Source organism: Triturus cristatus, chromosome 8 (assembly GCF_964204655.1).
Source record: "Triturus cristatus chromosome 8, aTriCri1.1, whole genome shotgun sequence".
NCBI lineage: Eukaryota > Metazoa > Chordata > Amphibia > Caudata > Salamandridae > Triturus > Triturus cristatus.
In genome coordinates, this window is record NC_140591.1 from 1,683,208,229 (window position 1) to 1,683,233,832 (window position 25,604).

The 25,604-nt window shown below is 45.2% G+C and overlaps 1 protein-coding gene across 1 annotated transcript in view; it reads right to left on the reverse strand.

The window, feature by feature from the left end:
- LOC146808598 (tyrosinase-like) overlaps nt 1–23,882 on the reverse strand; it is a 391,240-nt gene extending 367,358 nt beyond the window's left edge. The window contains exon 1 of the mRNA XM_085620649.1: nt 23,821–23,882. The gene's annotated coding sequence lies outside the window, so the exon portion shown is untranslated. The remainder of the gene's footprint in view (nt 1–23,820) is intronic.
- Between the last annotated feature and the right edge of the window lie 1,722 nt (nt 23,883–25,604).

Sequence of the window (25,604 nt, forward strand, 5' to 3'; positions counted from 1 at the left end):
AAAGAAGTCGCCGAATGGATGAAACAAAGCCGTCTGAAACTGAACTCAGACAAAACAGAAGTCCTCATCTTAGGTACATCCCCCTCTGCTTGGGACGACTCCTGGTGGCCGGAAGCCCTCGGAAAAGCACCCATCCCGACAGACCACGCACGGAACCTTGGCGTCATCCTGGACTCTTCACTCTCAATGAACAGACAAGTCAGCGCCGTATCCTCTTCCTGCTTCAACATTCTTCGCATGCTCAGAAAAACATTTCGCTGGATCTCCTCCGAAACAAGGAAAACAGTCACCCACGCTCTGGTCACGAGCCGACTGGACTACGGAAACACCCTCTACGCAGGTACCACCGCTAAACTCCAGAAGAAACTCCAACGAATCCAAAACGCCTCAGCCAGGCTCATACTAGACATCCCACGCAACGAACACATCTCTGGTCACCTTAAAGACCTCCACTGGCTACCCGTCAATAAGAGGATCACTTTCCGACTGCTTACCCACGCACACAAATCACTCTACGACATCGGACCAGATTGCCTCAACTCTCGACTGTCCTTCTACACCCCCCCCCGCCAACTACGTTCTTCCAGCCAAGCCTTCGCCACTGTACCTCGCATCAACAAGACCAACATGGGAGGCAGATCCTTTTCATACCTGGCTGCTAAAACATGGAACTCACTCCCCGCTTACCTTCGCCTCACCCAGAACCACCTAGCGTTCAGAAAGCAGCTTAAAACGTGGATATTTGACAAATAACCCTCCTCCCCTTCCTAAGCGCCTTGAAACCCTCTGGGTATGTAGTGCGCTATACAAATTTTATGACTTGACTTGACTTGACTCCTTCTGCGGGCGACTCGTCAGCGTGTCTCCTCGCGGCTCCTCGTCGGCCTCGGAGGCTCGGCTCCGTCCGCCCGTCTGCAGTCAGTGTCCCCAGCTCCGCATTCCGGCCCCGCACAGCTCGATAGGCCTCAGTGCCGGATCAGCAGTCCACAGGCAGCAGCCAAGGCGGAGCAGACTCCCCGCAAATCACCCTTGGGTCTCCCGGTTTAAGCGCACCAGCCCCAGCCGATCAAAGTTCCAGCGTGTGCCACTCGCCACTCCCGGCAGCGTTCCGAGTCTCCACCACTCTACAGGCCTTCCGCTCGCCTCCACCGCAGTCGGAACCTTCTCCGGGCCAGCTCCGATCTCCCAGAATACGCAGTGTCCAGCCTTAGGCTTCGGCCAGGTAGGGGCGCCGCCACGGACCAATCGCCAACAAGTCGGCCTTCTTCTCGTCGGCCGCCCCGATCTCCAGTTGCAGCACACCCCAGATTGGCTTCCAGGATGCACCGCGCAGCAGGTCGCCCCACGGGCCCACGCCTCGCCGCCTCCACCAAAACTGCCTCTGGCGATCTCAGCCCGCTACCGCCGATTCACCAACCTCCTCGGCAGTGGGTCATCTGGCCTGGGCAGCGCACTCTCACCCTGGAGTGCAGGATTACAGCAGGATTTCTTTCCGGCCGGCGGAGCTCGCTCACCGAGCGACCATTTCGCTGCACGGCTAGCCACGCCCCCCCACCAACTGGTATCTTAGCATAGGTCCGGTCGTGAGGAAGCCCTGCCGCGGAGAAGCGGACCTATGCTAAGATACCAGTTGGTGCGCAGCTACAGAAAGGACAGGAGGGGCGCGGCGAGAGTCGTATGGTGTAGCCGGGAGAAACGGGACATCAGCTAACCCACTTGGGATTTTAACAGTCAGTATGCAGCAGCGCTTTCACTGCTCACAGGAGGTTGATAACCAGCACTACAGGAACCAGCAGGCAGTGCGACTGCCGACGCCCACTGGGGCATGTCCCAGGATATATTTCAGGTGCGGGGAGTGAAGCGACTGTAATTGACATTTCAGCCCATGATTAAGTGCGTGAGCACGAAACGCGTCGGGCAGCAAGATTTTGTGGAAGGTGTTCTGTTATCCCTGCTGCAGCTCTCTCCAATAAAGCGTGAAACTTACCCCCCTGTGTGTGGCTTCCTGAAAGAGGACACTCTTCTGCTTGGTTTGTTGACGGCTAGTCCGGTCGTGAGGAAGCCCTGCCGCGGAGAAGCGGACCTATGCTAAGATACCAGTTGGTGCGCAGCTACAGAAAGGACAGGAGGGGCGCGGCGAGAGTCGTATGGTGTAGCCGGGAGAAACGGGACATCAGCTAACCCACTTGGGATTTTAACAGTCAGTATGCAGCAGCGCATTCACTACTCACAGGAGGTTGATAACCAGCACTACAGGAACCAGCAGGCAGTGCGACTGCCGACGCCCACTGGGGCGGGTCCCAGGATATATTTCAGGTGCGGGGAGTGAAGCGACTGTAATTGACATTTCAGCCCATGATTAAGTGCGTGAGCACGAAACGCGTCGGGCAGCAAGATTTTGTGGAAGGTGTTCTGTTATCCCTGCTGCAGCTCTCTCCAATAAAGCATGAAACTTACCCCCCTGTGTGTGGCTTCCTGAAAGAGGACACTCTTCTGCCTGATATATATATATATATATATATATATATATATATATATATATATATTTTATCTACTGGCGGTCGCCAGTAGATAGTTATAGTTAGTACCGTGTTTCCATAGGAAATCCGCAACATTCTATTTGGAATAACTTTGGCGCCGGTTGACGAATCCTGGCTAAATTTTCAAATTAGGTGGGGCGCTCCGCTCCGCTCCTAACCTGAAAGTCTCGGGGGAATTCGTCAAGCGGGGGCTGAGATAAAAGGGGGTCCCGAAACGAGTTTTCCCCATGCAATTTTCCATAGGGACCTTTAGTCCAATGTACAGTCCGAACGGCTGAACAGAATTACTTGAAATTTGGCAGAGAGGTAGTCCTCAGCTCAGGGAAGTGCCTTTTGCAGGTCTGGTGTCAATCTGTTCAGTAGTTCCTGAGAAAATCAAAAGTAAAATCATATATATATGTGGGCGGAGCCTAACCACACATCTCATCCTGAGATCTGATTGGCTGTCAGCACTTCATCCAAGAAGTGTTGGTAGCCATCTTGGGACAATATACATGATAGCACCTCATTAAAAAGCATTGCAGTTAATAGAAGGTTTTAAGACTTTAGTTACATTATAAATCATTTGTTCATGGTACCATACTCATTTTAGGAATTGTGGTATGTTCTAAGGTGATTTCACCATGTGAAAAAGCCTTCTGCTGGGATATCATGCTTTTCCCACAGAGGTTTGGAAGGTGATCTATAAGCTAAACTGAGAGATTATTTTCTGTAAATTCACATTATCTTTCTCAGTCATGTGAGAATGAAGTCTGACATTCTCAGTAAAACATGTACATCCAACAAGGGCAGAGACTGTCAGTTGATTCCTTTGTGTTCTACTGCAGCGTACCAGAGTGTTCCAAAGAACAACTAGAGAGCTAACAGTTCTACTTATGATAAACGTATGGCACACCTGAAGCCATCTTGCTTGGATTAAAGTGGTAACTCTTAAAACATTTAATTTAAAAAGGAACAAAATGAGGGGGTTCACTTTTCCATAACAAGTATGATTAGTGCTGCAGAAAGAAAAACTAGGGCACATTTTGACTTCTGAAATCCTCTTTTATTTCATTAAAAAATTCTGACATGCAGACTGAAACATGCACTTTCAATACCAGCAGCAGTTTTCCATGGTGAGCAGTAGCTTTACTACAGTGATCTAATGAGCAAAAAGAGTGCTAACATTCTGAATTTATGGCAAATGTGTGACACATCTGAATGCCTTCTTGATGGAATCAAAGTAAAAAACTGAAAGTATTTCCTACTGAGGAGACTGCAGTAAATGAGGAAATTAGGAAACTTCATAACAAATAAGTCTCCCAAGATGGCCACCAGAGACAAAAGAGCCCAAATGTAGCCCAAATATCACCCAGATGTAGCCCAAGTATAGCCCAATGATAGACTGTCCCAGAGTGTTCTTAAAAACAACTAGAGCGCTTACTGTCTTAGTTATGAAAATAGTATGGCACACCTGAAGCCATCTTGATTGGAATAAACTGGTAACACTTAAAACATTTAATTTAAAAAGGAACACAATGAGGGGGTTCATTTTGCCATAGAAATTATGATTAATGCTGAAGAAAGAAAATGAGGGCACATTTTGAGTGACTTCTCAAATCCTCTTCTATTTCATTAAAAAATTCTGACATGCAGACTGAAACATGCACTTTTAATACCAGGAGCAGACTTCCATGGTGAACAGTAGTTTTACTACAGTGATCTAATGAGCAACTATAGTGCTAACTTTCAGAATTTATGGCAAATGTGTGACATATCTGAATACCTTCATGATGGAATCAAAGTAAAAAACTGAAAGCATTTCCTACTGAGGAGACTGCAGTACATGAGGAAATTAGGAAACTTAATAACAAATAAATCTCCCAAGATGGCCACCGAAGACAAAAGAGCCCAAATGTAGCCCAAAATCACCCAGATGTAGCCCAAATATAGCCCAATGACAGAAGTGTGCAAAACACTTATTATTTTGTGTTTTTGCAGTGTTATATAGTGCAGACTTGTCAGGTATTGGAGTGCTTTACATGAGCATTGGTTACATCACACAAGAACAAATTCATTTTGGTTGTAGACATGGGGAGACTAAGTGATTTGACCAGAATCACAGAATGTCGAGCTGAAGCAGAAACTCCAACCTGGTTCCCCAGTTGCAAAGTCTGCAGTTCTGGAAGTAACACCACATCCTCTCCCCTAAGTGCAACATTTAATCAAGTGGTCAACTGGATAAAAAAACATAAAGATAACAGATAATTTAAAAGTGCTTTGTCGCTATTTGAAAACTCAGAAAATATGTCCTTATTTTAGTCTTTTAGAGCACTAACCATAATTTTGATGCCAATAAGACCCTCTCATATATGTAATTTCTAAAGGAAATGCTCTAGGTATTACAGTTTTGATTACATCAAGATGACGTCAGGCGTTCCACACTTTTGTATTAAATATAGAATGTTAGCAATCTAGTTGTTCATTAGGATACTGTTAAGAGGCAGAGGCCAGGGGCACGGACTCTGAAAATTGAAGGCAGGTAGGAGGGTGCAAAGGCAACAATTTAAGCACACTGAGCAGGCAGGAAGGGCCATGGCAGCACAACAGACTATGGAGGGCAGTGGAAAGGGGGGCAGGGGCAACAAACCAACAATACAGGACTTGCAAGAGAGGCTGTGGCAATGTAATAGACCATTGTGGGCAGAAGGAAGAGGCAATGGTAGTACAACCATACATGCTAACAGACCCGATTCAGCCAGGAAACGTCCAATGTTTTTAAGCTCAAATGGGCTTTATTTGATCTGTCTCCTGTCTACAATCTCCTCTTTTTCAATGTAACTCAAAGGGGAAAATCAATACCCCAGTTTTTTTTCAAAATCTCCCTCTTACCAAGTTCAAAATGTTCGCAAGTATGGTACATTGGATCATGGAAGGAAATGGGGTAGGGACATGGACTTGGATAACAGAGGACAGGAGGGACATGGAGAGGTGCACCAAACTGACCCTGCAGGGCAGGCATCAGGGTTTGCAGCAGCACAATACATCACACAGGGCATGCGGGACGGGAGTGCAGCACAACAATCCATAGAAAGCAAGAGGGAGGGGACAGGACCATGCACATGGACAACAGAGAACAGAGGGGCAAGAGGCAATGGTAGCTAGCTGACCATAATGGACAGACAGGAGAGAAAGCTGCAGCATAACAGACCATAAAGGGCAGGAGGGACGGCTCAGGGGCATTACAATGGAACAAACAAGCCAGGAGGGAGGGAGTAGGGGCCTGCACATGTAAACAGAGGGCTGGGGGCAAGGGGGCAGGGCAGGAGCAGCAAGATAGCCATGGAGGTCAGGCAGTATGGGCACTAGAAGCAAGACACACCATGAAGAGCAACAGTGAGACTGTGATGGCATACACACAGACCATGGAGGGAAGGTGGGAGGGGGTCAGGGGCAGCTAACTGACCACACAGGGAAGGTGGGAGGGGCCATGGCAGCACAGACGACCATGCATGGCAAGTGGGAGGGTTAGTGGCAGCACAATGGCTATGATGGGCAAGAAGGAGGGTGCAGGGGCATGCACAAAGGATGATGGAGGATAGAAGGGAGGGTCAGGACCTGTGCACAGACAAGAAAGTTCAGGGGAAGGGGCCTCACAACAGACCGCACGGGGAAGGCAGGAGGAGCAGTTGCAGCACAACAGACCAGGGAGGGCAGAAGGGTGTGGCAGTACAATGGACCATGTAGGACAGGAGGAAGAGGATAGGGGCATGGCATGTGGACAGGCAGGGTGGAGGTGGCAGGGACAGGTTACAGTCATCTGACAATGCTAGGCAGGTGGGAAGGGAGTGGCAGCTCAACAGAACACTCAGAGTAGATAGGAGTGGCAGGTCCATGGAACATGGTGGGCAAAAAGGATGGAGCAGGGGCATGCACAAAGACATCGGAGGGCAGGGGGAAGGAGAATAGGGGCAGCAAGCTAAGCACAGAGTTTAAGCAGGAGGTCAATGATGGGGCATAGAATTGGGCAATGGAGGGTAGGAGGAGGGGACTGGTACATCATACTAAATTGAGGGCAGTGGCAGCACAACAGACCATGCATGGCAGGAGGGAGGAGGCTAGTCCATGGATTCACACAACAGAGGATAGGGAGGAGGGGGATGGGGCAGCAAGCTAACGGTTCAGAGAAGGCGGGTATTAGGAACTTTATTGTTTTTAAAACGTGTGTCTGTGCGAACTACTTAAAATATGAACAAGTATGCAGCATAATCTCACTTTTATTCAGGAAGAAGAGGACGTTTGTGACTGAGACTCCGGGCTCACTTGGCAGAAACACCCCATGACCCTCCACCCCCTATCGCAAAATGTAATGCCCGTGAAAAGGGTAGGTGAACACAGTGTTACATAGAACATAGTCCTGAGAGCACGATTGAAAATGAAAACTAGATATAGTGTATGGTATAAACTATGCACCAAAAAGTGTGATATAACATGAACCGGGCGTGAAATATAATATGCAATACATTGTGCGCAATGACAGATTCATTGGCGAGCGCGAGATAGCACAGGCACTAGCGCGTGCTATGCAATGTGCGCCTTGGAGTGTAATATGCACAGGGCAGTGTTGTGTAACCTAACTAGTCTCTAAAGTTGTAATATAAAATATGTGCTGGGGAGTGTAACGTTGCATATGCACTGTGACAAGGATATGGATCCCAGATTGTAATATGTATGGCATAGCACTGTGCGTTATAACATAGGCTTCGAGGAAGGGGGCAATATAACCCGTGTGAAGACAAGTGTGGCATGACATATTCACGGGGTGGTGTTACAGTGCACATGGGCTAGAGAGTGTCATAGCATATGCACTAGCTGGTAGAATACAACACAGAGGTGTGTGGCACTCGGCAGGCAATGGTGGGTGTAACACAGCATTGGGCTCTGCCAGGAGCGCGCTGTGACTCTCAAGTGATGTTCGTCCCCTTTCCAGAGAGTAAAATAAAACGTATTACACATCCGGCAGTGGATGTGTGTTTTATTAACCGTGAGGGGGGTTTCCTACATAGTTTTGGTCGAATTGTTGTCGAATCCCCTTTGAATGGCTTGGTGTGCAGGTGTATTAAATGTGCCCGTCAATAGCTACCCATGTTTGTATAAATAAACGACAAGGGCTTCACTAGTGGTGTAAATACATTCCACGTGGATTCATTGTATGCATAGTCGCCTTTTAATGAATATCACTCAAATCGTCATGGTGATAGGTACGTACGGTTTGTCCAGCATGTCCTAGGTGTGTCTATAAATACATATTTTTTAAAAATAATAAAAAACAGTGGCCGGCCCTGGGGATTGGGGTAAAGAAAATATAATTAGGAGACAGGCCCTGGGGGATGGGGTCATCAGGGCCAATACATTAGAATAAGAAGGGGAACCACACAGCCCCCTTCTTAAAAAATTAAAATAAATAAAAGACTGGCATCTTGCCGGAGGCCACGCCCCCTCCTTGCAGCACTCTGCAAACGCGCCCCCTGGCGAGTTGTAAGTTGGGGAATTAATTCCTCTTGAATACTGAGGGTCCCTGAGGGCCAACTAGCCCAACAGGCATCTCCAGTATGCGCCAGGGAGCTGCGCTGCAGACAGGTGTTCTGAGGCCAAGCCCCTTTTTACACCTCTCTGCAACGCAGCTCTGTGGCGCTTACTGGAGGTACCTAGTGGTCTAGTTTGACCCTAGGGACCCTTAGGATTCAAGGGGACTTAATCTCTCAACTTAGAACAGCCACAGGGCGTGTTTACACAGTGGTGAAGGGAGGGGACGGGGCCTGAGGTGACGTGTGCAAACACGCACTATGGCACGTTTTAAATTGGGGATATCATTTCCCTTCAATACTGAGGGCCCTTGGGGGCTAACTAGCCCACCAAGTGCTTCCAGTAAGCGCCACTGAGCTGCATTGAAGAGAGGTGGTCCAGGCTGTGCCACTTTTTACACCTCTCTGCAACGCAGCTCTGTGGCACTTACTGGAGGTACCTAGTGGGCTAGTTGGACCCTAGGGACCCTTAGGATTCAAATGAACTTAATCTCCCAACTAAAAACGGACACAGGGCGTGTTTACACAGTGGTGAAGGGAGGGGACGGGGCCTGAGTTAACGTGTGCAAAAACGCCCTGTGGCCTGTTTTAAGAGGTAGTTTTAATCCCCCTGCACTATTATAGACTAGGGGCTTACAGAGGAGGTCATGCTAATCACAGGGGGACCCCAACGCATAATGTTCCCTAGTGTATGTAGGTGTTTTCACTGTATTCTAAGTGTCTTTTAACATAGCACTGGCTCTATGACTGTTTAGTCAGACTCAGTTACCACCAGTATCCGTCTGAAAAAGTTGAGGGTACAGGATGATTTTGCAACAAGGATTCTTTCTGCTCTTCCTTTTGTTCTTTCTGCACGTTATCCTTCTTCCTGCACTTTTCTTCGTCTTTGAGGACTTCTGTTGCTTCTTTCTGCACTTCTTTGTTTTCTTTCTGTGCATTTTTTCTTCTTTCTTCACATGTCCTATCTCTGTAGGCATAGTTAGAAATTAGCATTTAAAAAACCTTTGAAATTCACAGAAAAAACCATAGGTTTCAGGCACGTTATAGTTAGGAATTAGCATTTAAAAAACCTCAGAAATTCACTGAAAAAACCATAGGTTTCAGGGGTGTTATAGTTAGCTGGACTTTTCACTTGTACAAAACCATTGAAATTCCCCCGTTATAGTTAGTTCAGCTAACTATAACTTGCGCGCCCGCAATGCACTGCTGATGACGTCACATATTACATCACTCATGACATGGTCAGTGACATCACTCATGACATCACTAATGACATCTCAAATGACCTCACTGATGACATCACTGATGACATCATCCTTGTGATAGAGTGGCAGACCTCCTCTCACCCTAATATAACCTTTGATACACACATTCAAAAATAGAGACTAAAATTTTCAAAACAATAGACATACCAATACCAGTTACAACAACCTCTTCAGTAATTCTAAGATCCACATACACATCGACTCATTCACCAACAGTCCTATACAGTCACTCATACATGTACACACTCATCATATGTACTCATACACCTATACATCCTGTTACACAATGCCACTCATCCATAGAGTTACTCACACACATAGTCACTCATGCTAATAAAGAATCAAACATACATTTACTTGCATATACAGTTATACACACACCACCACACTTACTTCTACGGACACTTACACATACTTAGTCTTTTAAACAATCACTTATAGAAACACATACTTATTCATACAGGAACTCTTTCAATCTCTCACTCTCACATATACTCACTTATATACACCAATAGTCACATATATTAGTTTAAAACATATGTAGTTACTCATAAAGACACTATTGAGACAGTCATTCACTCACTAACACACTAACACACCCATACACACACTCATCCACCCATACAGTCCTGCACACATGCTGTCTTCAACACATACAAACAGTGAATCACTCATTCATGCACCTATGCACTACGTAATACCCCCCACCGAACCATGCAGACACTCAGACTGATACTCAAAAAACCAACTAATAACCTATATAGACACCCATGTAGCTACTCACCAACCCATGCAGCCACTTATACACAAAGTGAGAGACTGATACAGATATTTACATATTTAAACATTACTCACTAAGCCATGTATTCACTATGATACACTTAATCAGTCAGTTACACAATCAATTTTTCAAAAACAAATCATCCATTTAGACACTTATATACCCATTTATTCTTCCATCGACCTTGAGATATACATATATAAAACATATTTAATTTTCAGAATAACAGACATTCACTGGATGATGTCATCAGTGATGTCATGAGTGATGTCATTTGAGATGTCATCAGTGATGTCATGAGTGATGTCACTGACCATGTCATGAGTGATGTAATATGTGACGTCATCAGCAGTGCATTGCGGGCGCGCGAGTTATAGTTAGCTGAACTAACTATAACGGGGGAATTTCAATGGTTTTGTACAAGTGAAAAGTCCAGCTAACTATAACACCCCTGAAACCTATGGTTTTTTCAGTGAATTTCTGAGGTTATTTAAATGCTAATTCCTAACTATAACGTGCCTGAAACCTATGGTTTTTTCTGTGAATATATATATATATATATATTCACTTAAAAAACCATAGGTTTCACACATGTTATAGTTAGCTGTACATTTCACTCATAAAAAACCAATGAAATTCCACGTTATAGTTAGATCAGGTAACTATAACTTGCGCGCCCACAATAAACTGCTGATGACGTCACATATTACATCACTCATGACATGGTCAGTGACATCACTCATCACATCAATGATGACATCTGAAATGACACATTGTGGATTGCGGTCGTGCAAGTTATAGTTACCTGATCTAACTATAACGTGGAATTTCATTGGTTTTTTACGAGTGAAATGTACAGCTAACTATAACATGTGTGAAATTGAACAAAAATTGTGTTTCTTGGATGGCTCTGATAAGAGCCTTTGTGTTGAGCGTGTGTATAAGACAGCTACAGATAAGACTGTATTCAGTGTTTCAGGTTGCTTAGAAACACCCTGCTCCCTTTGTCTGTACACTGAACTCCATCACGTCTATATATTCCATGCATGTCAAAACACTGATTGTTTTTGTACATAGAGCCCATATTATGGTCCCGGGGGAAAGCAAAAACAGTTTTATGAACATGTTTCCTGGCTGGGTCAATCTGTGGACAGAATTTATTGGATCACTTCCATTTCTGTCTTTGGAATATATTAGAGTACACACAGACAGTGTGAGGGAAACTGAGATCAGTTCTGCAAGGTAAATATCATTTACAACGATTTTTCTACAACGCGGACTTTGACCCTGCATACCTTTGAGTTTGAGTTTGAGTTTTAAAGAATTTGTAGAGCGCTCGTACACCAGGCGGTTTCTTGGCGCTATGTGATTACTACTGCTCAAGGGGCATGACAGCTGAGGGATCAGGGTGATTAGAATTGGAAGGCTTCAGTAAAGAGGAATGTTTTGAGGCCTTTGCGGAATAAGGGATATTGGGAGCAAGACCTCAGTTGGAGTGGGAGAGAGTTCCAAAAGGCGGGGGCCGTGGTAGAGAATTTGGAACCTCCCCACTTTTTCCGTTTGAAGCGAGGTACCACCAGCAGTTGCTGCGGTTGTGGAGCGCAGTTCTCTAGGGGGGATATAGTCTTGAATGGCTGTGTTGATAAAAGCCGGGGCAGTGCCAGACCGGGCTTTAAAGATGGTACAGCCAAGCTTGAAAAGAGCGCGTTGCCGAACAGGGAGCCAGTGGAGGGATCTGAGAAGGGGGGTGACATGTTGTGACTTGGGTAAGTTAAAAACCAGTCGGGCCGCCTGGTTTTGAACTAGTTGTAGGCGCCTCACGAGGTACGCAGGCATGCCATGGTAGAGGGCGTTGCCGTAGTCCAAGCGAGATGTCACCATGGCCAGGAGTATTAGTTTGAGGGCGGATGGAGAGAAAAAACGTGAGACTTTCCGGATAGTTCTGAGGGAGAGGAAGGCTGAGGAGACGACGGCACTGACTTGAGAGTGGAGAGAGAGTTGATTGTTGATTTTGAATCCAAGAGTTTTGACAGAGGGGACCGGCGTGGGTGGGGGGCCTAGAGAAGGGGGCCAGAAGGAGGAGGACCAGGGACTGGAGCAACCACCCGTCAACACCAATTCCGTTTTGTCGGGATTGAGTTTCAGGTGGTTGAAGTTCATCCAGTCCTGGATAAAAGTCATGATGAACTGAAAATTAGAAATTGACTGGGGGGAGGAAGAGAGAGAAAAAATAAGCTGGAGGTTGTCTGCGTAGTTGTAGACAAAGACCTCCAGTTGCTGTAACGCAAAAATAAGGGGGGCAATGTAAAGATTGAATAGCAGAGGGGACAAGGAGGATCCTTGGGGGACCCCGCACTGGACTGGGCGATAGTCAGCTGAGTACTCGCCCAGGCGGACCGCTTGGGTGCGCCCACTCAAGAAGGAGGAGAGCCATAGCAGGGCAGTCCCTCAGATTCCCGCCGCCTCGACACGTGAAAGTAAGATGGTATGGTCCACCGTGTCGAATGCGGCGGAGAGATCAAGAAGGACCAGGGCCTGGGGCTGACTGGAATCCATACCTTCTCGAAGATTGTCCAGGACCGATATAATTACTGACTCGGTTTCTCTGCATAGTGCACTTACCACACATACAATTACTCCACATTTTTTTACTCTGCATGTGCGTTTAAAACGCATGCCTTTACAGCGAAAATCGTTATAAAGGTATGTATGGTAAATGCACATGCGGAGTAAAAAAAAGATTTTAGACGATCCACGTCGTTGTGTGGAAACAGGCTTTTCCGTTTCCTCACATCGACGTGCACCGCCCCTCACAGAAAGACGATGTGATGCAGGAAACAGAAGGCGAGAGAAACCACAAGGAGAGAGAGGTAAGGGGAATGGGCGTTAATTTTTAAGGGATTAGGGTAGTGTTTGTGTAGTGTAGGGTACTGTTTGTGTAGTGTAGGGTAGTGTTTTAGGGTTTAGGGTAGTGTTAGTCTAGTGTAGGGTAGTGTTTGTGTAGTATAGGGTAGTGTTTGTGTAGTGTAGGGTAGTGATTTAGGGTTTAGGGTAGAGTTAGTGTAGTGTAGGGTAGTGTATGTGTAGTGTAGGGTAGTGTTTTAGGGTTTAGGGTAGTGTTTTAGGGTTTAGGGTTGTGGTGTTGGTGTAGTGTAGGGTAGTGTTTGTGTAGTGTAGGGTAGTGTTTGTGTAGTGTAGGGTAGTGTTTTAGGGTTTAGGATAGTGTTGTGGTGTTGGTGTAGTGTAGGGTAGTGTTTGTGTAGTGTGGGTTAGTGTTAGTGTAATCTCACTTTGATTTAAAACTTTTACTAGGAGTATACCTTTACCACGCATGCCTTTGTGTTGTAATGGCATGCGTGGATACAGTATAGTTGTGGTAAAAGTTTACATAGTTATAAATTGCGGGGTGATAGAATTTGCGTTGTAAAAATTTTGTGGTGATGGTATGCGGAGTGATTGTTAGCGAAGTAACGTCATATATTCGTTCTGCAAAGGTATTCTTCATTAGGATTTCAAGCCCTACCCCAGTAAATGTGCCTAGGTAATTGATCTGTGCATGGAGGTTTATTGATAGGGAAGCCTTTTCACTTAAAACTGCTACACAAGGTATCAATTTTTCTTAAACCATACATAGCTGAACAGTGAGGTATGCTGCAGCTAGGCCATAGTGCAGGGAGCTATTTGCTTAAAAAGTAAAATATGCACCTTGATGTTTCAGTGAGCTATATGAACCCATAGAAACCTATGTGCCCAATTATACATCCAGCCTACACCCAGACTTAAATCCGAGATACCTAAGTGGAAAAGCAGACAGACACTGAAACACCTAGGGAGGTAGTTGGAGAAGCATGCAACTATTCTCTCATACAGAGAGGTACAAGTGATATATATTTTGTGGTGATGAAGGCAGTTTCTTACACACTTAAATAACCCAATATTCACTAGTAGACCCAGAAAGTTATTTTTATTAAGTATCTAATTCCATCACACTGAAAACAGACACATCAGGTTTTCATGCCTGATCGATCGGATAGGACTAGGACACACACGCCAAAAGGCTGCTTGAAAGGAGCCCAGACATGAATGGACAACAACAATTTTGAGATGGATGAAAAATGTAATTGCACTGATGAAGTCCCTCTAAGGGATGAAATGCTTTGGCTAGGTCTGTTTTAAGTGTGATGGAATTGGATACTTAATAAAAAGAACATTATGGAAAAAGACCCCAACATCTGGAATTTACCTGAAAAACGAGACAGGGAAAGTAATTGAAAATAAAAGAGTTATTACAGATACATGCAATTCAAATTGTAAAGTTTAATGTGAACACGGAATTTAGGTTGTCCTCCTAATATTGTGAAAACATTTACCAAAAATGGAGTCTTGTGGGCAGTCAGAACTCCAGGAGTGGGCATAAGAGAACTATAAGCTTGGGATATTTGACTGGTGCCATTAAAAATACACTGCTGGCTGTGTTTTGGAAATAGTAAACCCAGGATGCAATTTATGCTGGCCCTCACAGCAACATTTAGCCAATCACATAGTCACTTAGAAATGAAAAGATTCACTTTTATGTTTCAGTGAGCTATATGTATTTATAGAAAGATATGTGTCCAATCAGACGTCCAGCCTGCACCCAGACTTAAATCTAAGATAGTTCAGTAGAAAAGCAAACAGACACTGAAACACCTAGGGCCATATGTAGGTGGGCTAATACCGGTCGGTAACAGCCGAAAATCGGTAAATTTTCAGTTACCGACCGGTATTTAGCCCTTTGAGATGTAGGAGGCTGGATTGAAGGATTCGGTAATTTACCGATTCGGTATTTTAAGAAATCGGTAAAATATCGAATCGGTAAATTACCGAATCCTTAAATCCTATATAGGGAGCACTCAAGTGAGTGCATTTTTGGTTTAAGAATTCGTTATTTACCACCAACTATAAGTTGATGGTAAATACCGAATACGTTTTCAAAAGCAATTTTGCGCTTTTTTAAAAGTGCCATGTGGCAGACCTTAGGGCATGTATGTGCGCCACATGTGCACACATGCACGATTCAGGGGTGCAACAGGGTGTCAATGTGACACCCTGCCACCCTTGAATATGCTCCCCCTATTACCGATTCAGTATTTACCGAATCGGTAATAGTGAATGGCTTCCCATTCATTCCTATGGGCCTCCAGGCCCATAGGAATGAATGGGAAGGTATGCCTTATTACCGATTCGGTAAATACCGAATCGGTAATAACGAATATTACCGAATCGGTAAAATGTACCGATTTTTTACCTACATTCTATTTACCGATTCTTAAATACCGAATCGGTAAAATTCGGTATTTATGAATCGATAAATAAAAATTACCTACATATGGCCCCTAGTGAGGTAGTTAGAGAAGCTTGCAAAGATCCACTCAAACACGCAGTCACAACTGAAATGTATCTTGTGGTAATGAATACAGTTTCCTATACACTTAAATAACCCAATATTTTTTCAGACACATTTAGAGGACTGCAGATATCACAAAGATAGACAACCTTTTACGAACAAACTTACATATTCATGGAATATCATCTCCTGATAGGAACTCACAGTTATTCACATATGAGTGAAAACATGGAAAAATTCAAGGCTAACATGTAATGCCCTTGTCAAGTTTTAAGCTACTCTTCTACACTATATGACAGTCCCGTGAGGTAGGCTGTAGTTAGTCAATAGAATATGCTCCTTTAGTTAATGTCTGTGTACGTAGGTATATGGGGGAGTGAGAGGGTGTGTAAGTAACTCTATGAGCGAGTAAGTGTGTATGTGTGTGTGTGTGTGTAACTGTATGAGCAATATCTCACTCAATCATATATATAACTGAGCAGCAAGGTAGGCTGTCGGTAGTTAAAAGGATGGATTCTCCGTACTTAAAAGTGAGCACTTGTAGTCGGAAGATTGCCTATTAAATAGTTAAAATATGTCATGTGGAACTATATAATTAAATAAAGCCATGCACTACACTCCATGATCTGTGGCAGTGATTGGCCAGGCCCTGTGTAGTTTGTGGTGGGAGCCAAGCACTACACTGCCAGTGGGCAGACTGAGAAGGGGTGTTACAGCTGCCAGCACCGCAACGCGTGGGAGGCCGGTGTACACATATACTACATCCACCCCAAGGGGGTCAATTCAGAGACTGAAGTCTTTCCTTTAATCTTAGGGCAAAATATATTTTTGGAAGTATCCCTCCACATTCATGAGAAAAAAGATTGTTTCAAAGTCACAAAAATATATTTAAAATGATGCACAAGAAGCTCCGTTAAGACTAATAAGGGCCACATGTACAAGGCCCTTGTGCCTCCGTTGCATCAAATTGTGTGGGGCAAACCACTAAATATACTGCTGCGTTACCTTACTCTTCACTCGGGAGGCGTTCCATGGACATTGCAGTGGGTGTTTTCATGCAACACCTATGGATTTTGATGCATCCCATATGTGCAAGACCTTGTAAACCTGGGGATGTGCCAAAACCTTACACCTCCCCAGGAGCGGTGCGCTAAGGAGGAATATCACTTTTCTCCTCCTTGTTTTCCTCTTTTCTTGTGTGCAGCACTCTGCGGCATACATGGAAAGAGGTAAAACCTCCCAGGATTGTTTGTGTATAGGAATGTGTCCCTTTCTGCACAAAAACAATCCTGCATACAACACAGACACCTTTCCACCATGGCTCAAGAGTGCCTTTGTTAGCACTAAGCTGCCGAAATGGCACCAGTGCATGGACAAGGAATGTGCCATGTGCCCAGTCAAATGGCACATTTCATTCCTTCCTGTCCATATGGCCAGTCACTGTCACAGATCATGGAGTGTAGTGCAGGGCTCCCACCACACACTACACAGGGCCAGGCCAGTCACAGTAGCAGATCACGGAGAGAGATGAAGGGTACCCACTGGAAGTGTAGTACACGCATCCTACTGCACACTTCACAGGGCCAGGTCAGTCACTGTCACAGATCACGGAGAGAGATGGAGGCTACTCAATGGAAGTGTAGTAAGTGCCTCCCACCACACACTACACAGGTCCAGGCCAGCCACTGACACAGATCATGGAGTGTTATGCAGTGTTCCTACCACACACTGCAAAGGGCCAGGCCAGTCACTGTCACAGATCATGAAGTGTAGTGCATGGCCCCCACTGCACGGGACAGGCAATTCACAGATACAGATCACGGAGTGAGATGAAGGGGAAATCTAGGACATAAAATTTTAAACACAAAAGACAGAAGGTCCAAGCAATAACTGTGTGGCATAGTTATGAAAGCCTTGGGTCCTGATTGCACCACGCAAAGGGACACATGCATGACGCACGGCTGTAAGTCACACTTATGAAGCGACACAAAGCCACATTGTGTGGCTTTAAGTGGCCTCATAAATCTTGAGTAAGGGACCGCAGTGAAAATCACTGCATTGTATTACCCTGAGCAAGGGAGGCGTTCCATGGGAATGTATGACGTTACTACACGAGCAAATACCACGCGGTAGGTTACAATGACCGCATTGTTACCACGTGTGGCTTTACATGGCAAGTCGTTTTTACGACTTGCGCTAGATGGCGCGCTGGACTTAGGAGTAGTATAAATTACTATTCCTACTCCAGTTAGCGCAACAGCAGGGAATGTGTTGGACTTAAAATCCAACACATTCCCTGGTGTTGCACGCCACCTAACGCAAGTCATAGAAACGACTTGCAATGTAAAGCCACGCGTAGTAAAAAGGCGGTTGTTGTAACGACCGCGTTGTTACCTACCTGCGTGGTAACAGCAGCATTGTAAACGCTGTTTCCCATTCCATGGGTATTGCAGTGGGTGTCCCCACGCAATTCTCATGGGTTTTGATGCATTCCCAGATTTACAATTACTTGTAAACCTTCGAATGCATCAAAATCTTAAGCCTCCCCTGAGCAGGCGCAACAAGGACAAACATCTTTATTTCTCCTCATTTTTTCCATTTTCTATGTGTAGGAGGAAAATGCCTCTATGAAGTGTTTTTGTGCAGAAAAGTGTTCCTTCCTTCACCATGGGCCAAGGGTGCCTGCATTGGCGCTAGGCTGCCAAAATGGTGCCAGCACAGTAGGAAAGAACAGGAATGCACCATATTGGACAATCCTGCACTTTCACTTTGATGTAGGGCAGCGCAGCAACGTGACTTGTTGCACTGCGGCTATGACGGTCCACCTCGGATCTGAGGAACAGGGTTCGAGTCTCGGCAATGACGCTGAACATCCTGTGATTCTGGGCAAATCACTATATCTCCCCGTGCCTAACAAAAATGAATGTGTCCTCGTGTAATGCAACTGGTGCTATGTAAAGCGCTCTGATTCCCGATTCGGGTGAAGTTTGCGCTATATAAAACTCTGTTAAAAAAAAAAAAACATTAAAAAACCATAAATGAGGCCCTTACAGACTGAGACAAGATGGGGCTTAAATACGGTGCATTTCTGCCCTTTCACTTTGGCGTAGGGCAGTGCAGCTTGTGCCAAAGTGCCATAAAGCAAGCCCTAAGTTCTACCCCTCTTACCATGTCCTGGAGTAAGCCTTCAGATTCAAGTATAAACAAGAAGCGGAAAAGTCAGTCAACATTGTTTGTCAGTCCCTTGCTAATACTCCTTTAAACTCACCATTGCTTTCAGAGAATGTTAGTGATGCGGGAGCTGCTGGGACCTCGCTAATATATCTAAAAAAAACATTACTCGAGGTAACAGATGTTTTCAGTCTTAAAAAGCAAATATTGGGTTAATAGCCTTTGGCGAACAGGGAATTACTTTGTGTATGGATTTCCTTCTTGCGAAAGAGCACTATGACGTCACTGGCCGTGAAGTTAGCACATGGCTGATGAGCCACCACCATACTCCGAAACACCTGCACTGGCCTCTGGACTCCACAGGGCACCCCTAAACCTATCACAACACACCTTTCATGATGGTGTCACCTAGACTGAAACAGAAGAATGTCTGAACGCCATGGACCCAAGGACTTGGGTTCCATCTGCAGTCTAGATAAATCGAACACTCGTGGCAGAAAGTCTGCATTGCGGAAGTTGCATTCCTTCATACCCTCCCCTATACAAGCATGTACACACAAGCATGCACATATACACACGAATGGGTTCAGACGTACGCACGAAACACACACATAGACACACCTGCATGTTCACCTGCTTTCATAGGCTCACAGTTGCACACTCAGGAACCCACAGGCAGCGTTTTATCAAGTTCTGGCAACAACTATATTGTTATTAAATAACCCATAACCATAAATGCTTTTAGAAGATGCCCTTTAACCCTGTGTTGTGACATGGTTCTTGAATCAGCTAATATTGCATGCAAGGCTCGATGTTTCAGCTTCTCTGACAGAGTTTTCTACCCTCTGAAGTTCAAGCTGCTTTCAATGGAACCTTCAAGAAACTTGCTGCCTCCAATCTAATCTACAGCAGAGATGTTGCCAGTAATTCAAGAGACATGCTATCTCTAATCTCTAATCTTCAGGAGAAGCACTGCCAATAATCCAACCCTCAAGAGCGGTGCTGCCTCCAATCTAATCTTAAAGAGAGACGCTGCCACTAATCCAACCATCAAGAGAGGTGCTGCCTCCAATCAAATCTTAAACAGAGACGCTGCCAATAATCCAACCCTCAAGAGCGGTGCCGCCTCCAATCTAATCTTAAAGAGAGACGCTGCCACTAATCGAACCCTCAAGAGAGGTGCTGCCTCCAATCTAATCTTAAATAGAGACGCTGCCAATAATCCAACCATCAAGAGAGGTGCTGCCTCCAATCTAATCTTAAAAAGAGACGCTGCCACTAATCCAACCCTCAAGAGAGGTGCTGCCTCCAATCTAATCTTAAATAGAGACGCTGCCAATAATCCAACCATCAAGAGAGGTGCTGCCTCCAATCTAATCTTAAACAGAGACGCTGCCACTAATCGAACCCTCAAGAGAGGTGCTGCCTCCAATCTAATCTTAAAGAGAGACGCTGCCACTAATCCAACCATCAAGAGAGGTGCTGCCTCCAATCTAATCTTAAAGAGAGACGCTGCCACTAATCCAACCATCAAGAGAGGTGCTGCCTCCAATCTAATCTTAAAGAGAGACGCTGCCACTAATCGAACCCTCAAGAGAGGTGCTGCCTCCAATCTAATCTTAAATAGAGACGCTGCCAATAATCCAACCATCAAGAGAGGTGCTGCCTCCAATCTAATCTTAAAAAGAGACGCTGCCACTAATCCAACCCTCAAGAGAGGTGCTGCCTCCAATCTAATCTTAAATAGAGACGCTGCCAATAATCCAACCATCAAGAGAGGTGCTGCCTCCAATCTAATCTTAAACAGAGACGCTGCCACTAATCGAACCCTCAAGAGAGGTGCTGCCTCCAATCTAATCTTAAATAGAGATGCTGCCAATAATCCAACCATCAAGAGAGGTGCTGCCTCCAATCTAATCTTAAACAGAGACGCTGCCACTAATCGAACCCTCAAGAGAGGTGCTGCCTCCAATCTAATCTTAAATAGAGACGCTGCCAATAATCCAACCATCAAGAGAGGTGCTGCCTCCAATCTAATCTTAAACAGAGACGCTGCCACTAATTCAACCCTCAAGAGAGGTGCTGCCTCCAATCTAATCTTAAATAGAGAGGCTGCCAATAATTAAAACTTCAAGACATGTGCTGCCTCCAAAATAATCTTAAAGAGAGACACTGATCCTAATTCACCCCTCAAGAGACATGCTGCCTCCACTCTGAACATCAAGAGAGACACTGCCACTAATCCAACCTTCAATAGATGTGCTATCTTACATTTTGTCTTAAAAAGAGACACTACCACTAATTCAACCCTTAAGGGAGGTGCTGCCTTCAATCGAATATTAAAGAGAGATGCTGCCACTAATTCAACCATCAAGAGAGGTGCTGCCTCCAATCTAATCTTAAACAGAGACGCTGCCACAAATTCAACCGTCAAGGGAGGTGCTGCCTCCAATCTACTTTTCAAAAGAGACACTGCCACTAATTCAACCTTCAAGAGAGGTGCCGCCTCTGATCGAATCTTAAACAGCTACACTGCCACTAATTAAAACTTCAAGAGAGGTGCTGCCTCCAATATAATTTTAAAGGGAGATGACACTAATTCATCCCTCAAGAGACATGCTGCCTCCACTCTAAACTTCAAGAGAGATACTGCCACTAATCCAACCTTCAACAGATGTGCTATCTCTAATTTAGGGGCATATGTATGAAAGTTTATTTTTGCGATTCTCAAATAGCGAATTTTAGAGAATCGCTATTTGAGAATCGCAAAACGAGATGTATGTAGGATTTGCAAAATAATTTATGAATCATACATATTCCTTAATTGCGAATCGTAAATAGAGATTTGCAATTAAGGAATTCCTTCCCATTCATTCCTATGGGCTAGGAGGCCCATAGGAAGGAATGGGAATACATTCTCAATTTGCGATTCACAATTAGAGAATCGCAAATAGAGAATGCAATTTCAAGGGTGCCAGGATGTCAAAAGGACACCCTGTTGCAGCCCTGAAATATATAAGTGTGCACAAGTGGAGAACATACATGCCCTAAGGGCATCTATGTGCGCCACATGGCACTTTGAAAAATGCAAAAAGTGAATTTTTCAAAGAAATCGCAAATTACCACCAACTTGAAGTTGGTGATAATTTGAGATTCCTTAAGGCCAAATTGCACTTTTTCTGTGCTTCTTACATTGTATTTAAGGAATCATAATTTGCGATTCCTTAAATGCAATCGCAAAATAGGGAATCGCAAATTTTACGATTCCTTATTTTGCGAGGCTGTTTTTCTTTCATACATACCACTAAGCCCAATTGCGATCGCAAACGCTCAAATTCTGCGAATTTCAGCATTTGCGATCGTAATTTGGAATGATACATATGGCCCTTAGTCTTAAAGAGAGATGCTGCCACTAATTCAACCTTCATGAGACGTGCTGCCTCCATCCACTAATCCTCAAGAGAAGCACTGCCACTAAGCCAACCTTCAAGAGACATACTCCCTTCAACCTAATCTTAAAGAGAGACGCTGCCACTAATTCAAGTTATAAGAGATTTGCTGTCTCCAGTCTAATCTTAAGAAGACATGCTGCCACTAATCCAAACTTCAAGAGATGTACTGCCTCCAATCTAAGCTTAAAGAGAGATGCTGCCACAAATCTAACCTGTAGGAGGTATACTCCCCCAATCTAATCTTCAGGAGAATCACTGCCACTTATCCAACCTTCAAAAGATGAGCTACCATTATGAGAGACGCTGCAACTAATCCAACCTTCAAGAGACGTGCGTGCTGTCTCCAATCTATTCTTAAAGAGAGGCGGCCACTATTCCAACCATCAGTAGATATGCTGCCTCCAATCTAATCTTAAAGAGAGGCGGCCACTATTCCAACCATCAGTAGATATGCTGCCTCCAATCTAATCTTAAAGAGAGGCGGCCACTATACCAACCATCAGTAGATATGCTGCCTCCAATCTAATCTTAAAGAGAGGCGGCCACTATTCCAACCATCAGTAGATATGCTGCCTCCAATCTAATCTCCCAGAGATGTGCTGCCTCATTGTAATGTTCACAAAATGCACAGCCTCAAATCCAGCTATCAAGATAAGCAGTGCCTCCAATCCAACCTGCTCGACATGTCCTGTTTCCAATATAGTTTTCAGGTGGTCTGCCTTGAATCCAAGCTTCAGCAGACATAGTATCTCCAATCCAGCCTTCAAGAAAATGGTCGGCTTCCCATCCAACCTTCAGGAGACTTGGTTCTCCAAACCAACCCTTAAAGGAATTGCTGCCCTCTATCTGACCTTCAACAGACGGGCCGTCCTGCAAATGTAGAGGCTGCAGGGAATTGGGTGGAATGGAAGTCTTCTTGAAGCAGCCAGTTTTGCTCAGGACAGAGACCAAAGGAGAGGACAAGTGCTACTGATGAGCACCCCTACTACTGAAGCTACTCGCAGGCAGAGGAGGCACACCAGCCTTGTATCAGTGGTGCAGTATTGCCCAGAGTAGGGCACAGCATCAGCCATTTGTCTATGAATGCTGGGCCCACCTGGCTGATGCTGGAAGAGGGAGTCCTAGAAATAAATACTTTTAAAGATCAACAGTGAACCCCCAAAATTGAAAAGTGCTCATGAATTTTCCACCTCTATAAATAGAAACAATTTAGTGAAAAAAGTTTCTAGTTGCCAATTTTCTGTTGTTTGTGTTCTACACTAGATTTGTAAACACATAATTGGTGATTATTTTCCTCCCCCCTTTACTTTTCCAACTATATGTATTGTTATGATTAAACCATTATGCACACCCCAGGTACCTACACCCAGAGTGAAGATTACTATGCGTGTAAAAAGTTCAATAAATCATGGTTTGTAAAAGTGAATACATCACCAGAGATTAATTAAAATATTCACAGTGGAAATTACCGTTGTAGGAATCTGTTCCCACCTTATACTACTTTTTTCTCTTACATTGTTCCCTGCCCAGGTATTGTGGGATCCCCTGGGCAAACACCTATATTGTAATACTGAATTTAAAACTAAACACACACATACATACACAAAGGCTGTTGTGATTGCCCACAGTAGCAGTCATAGAGAAGTCCTAGCGTGTCATACCTCTGTGGGGCTGAGCTGCGCACTCTGCCCAGGGGCTGTCCTTCCGCACCACCTCAGGCCTCCCTTGAAAGACCCAGAGCTGCCGCATGGATGGACACATATTTATACAGTATACTTGGGTACCTGGGGCAGCCATCCAGGGGGGTGGGGCTTCCTGCATGCAAAGAGGACTCCAGAAGTCAAAGGCAGGACAAAGCCCTCACATGAGGGAGGACAATCAACAATGGAGATTTCACAAGAGTTCCGCTCTCAGAGGCACCCAGGAAGGAAATGTAATATACGCACTGGAAAATAAGAGATGTTTTTTGTTTAATAATGCACTTTTTGCTGCATTCCTTGATGAGCAGGACTGTCATTGGCTCTAGTCCTGATCACGTGACAAGCAGAAGCTGTGCTTTAATCTGGCCTTGTGAGGTTTAAGCATGTAGCATAGGAAGCTGGTGTCCTGGTTTTATTCTAGGCACCCATGGTGCCATCTCTGCATGAGCTCTGGTTGCATTCAGAACCTTTTAAGTTAAGAGGGAGGTTCATCTCCTGTCTGGAAGGAGACCACAATGTTGGACATATGAAAGAAGTGGCTTTATTTTGTGACATGTAGAATTGGAGCCTACACATGAATCACACATGACACGTTCTCAAACACTTGAGGAAGTAATCGATTTCCTAGCTATTTGGTGCCTGAGGTCAAACCGTAGTGACTCAACCAATTTGAGATGGTACCGTAACTGAAAAAGAAGCAGTAGCATAACCTTGGTCTCAATTAGGATGACGGTGGAGGTCCCACCACCATCAGACCCATTGCATACGCCCGCCATATTTCAATGGCGGGCCGATGGGTGGCGGTTGGAAAGACCAACTGCCCACATCCGACAGGCTGCTTGAGCTCGCTGGTGCAGCGGAGGGAGACATATATTCTACAATGGTGGAGGTGCCTGCCAGGCACCGCCATAGGGATTACGATGTCCCTTTCCAGATGCCTGTTCATGGCGGTTGACTCGCCATAAACAGGCAGGTGGAAACAGACTTTGGGGACTTGTAGCTGGCCCCCCTTCCCCTCTGGCCCTCCACAGTGGGCACTGGGGGGCACCATATCCCTGCAACATGTGGCAGGCACCGCACTGCAGGCACATGGTGCAGGGATATGTACAGTGTGCATTTTTTGCATTGTGGATAGTGCTGTAGTCAGCAGCACCCACAGCAATGCAAAGAATACACAGTGCAACCGCCGTGCAGGTGGTAGCATCATAATCCCTATGGCAGGACTGACGAAGGCTAGTCGGTTGGTCTCATCCGCTAGGCCATCCTAATCCGGCCTCTTGTGAGGTGCAAACCAATACCTTGCACACAACATACGCCCGTAACAACAGTAAACAGACCAGGGGGGTAATTTATAGTTTGGTGGACGGCCAGGTACTCTGTCCCAAATGCAATGGAGCAACTTGTCAGAAATCACGATCTGCTGGACCGCCGTATTTAGGGTCGAGGGACTTCCATTTTTCCGATGATGGGGCCCCCATTAGCTCTGTCGATGGAAAGAGTAAGAGCTGTTGGAGAAAGAGCATCACTCCACCTGCCCAATAAGGGTGGACAGTGTAATGTCCTTTTCATCTGTCCATATCAATGGGTAAAACCTGGTGATAAGGAACAGAAAAACTAATATTAGCCCACACACACAATTAGTGGAGGGGGCATGGGCCTGCCTACGAGACTTAACAAGCCCGTGGATCCTGTTTCTCAGGTTCATGAGTTACCTAAACGGTTGGGGCTGTGTGACCCACTGCCCT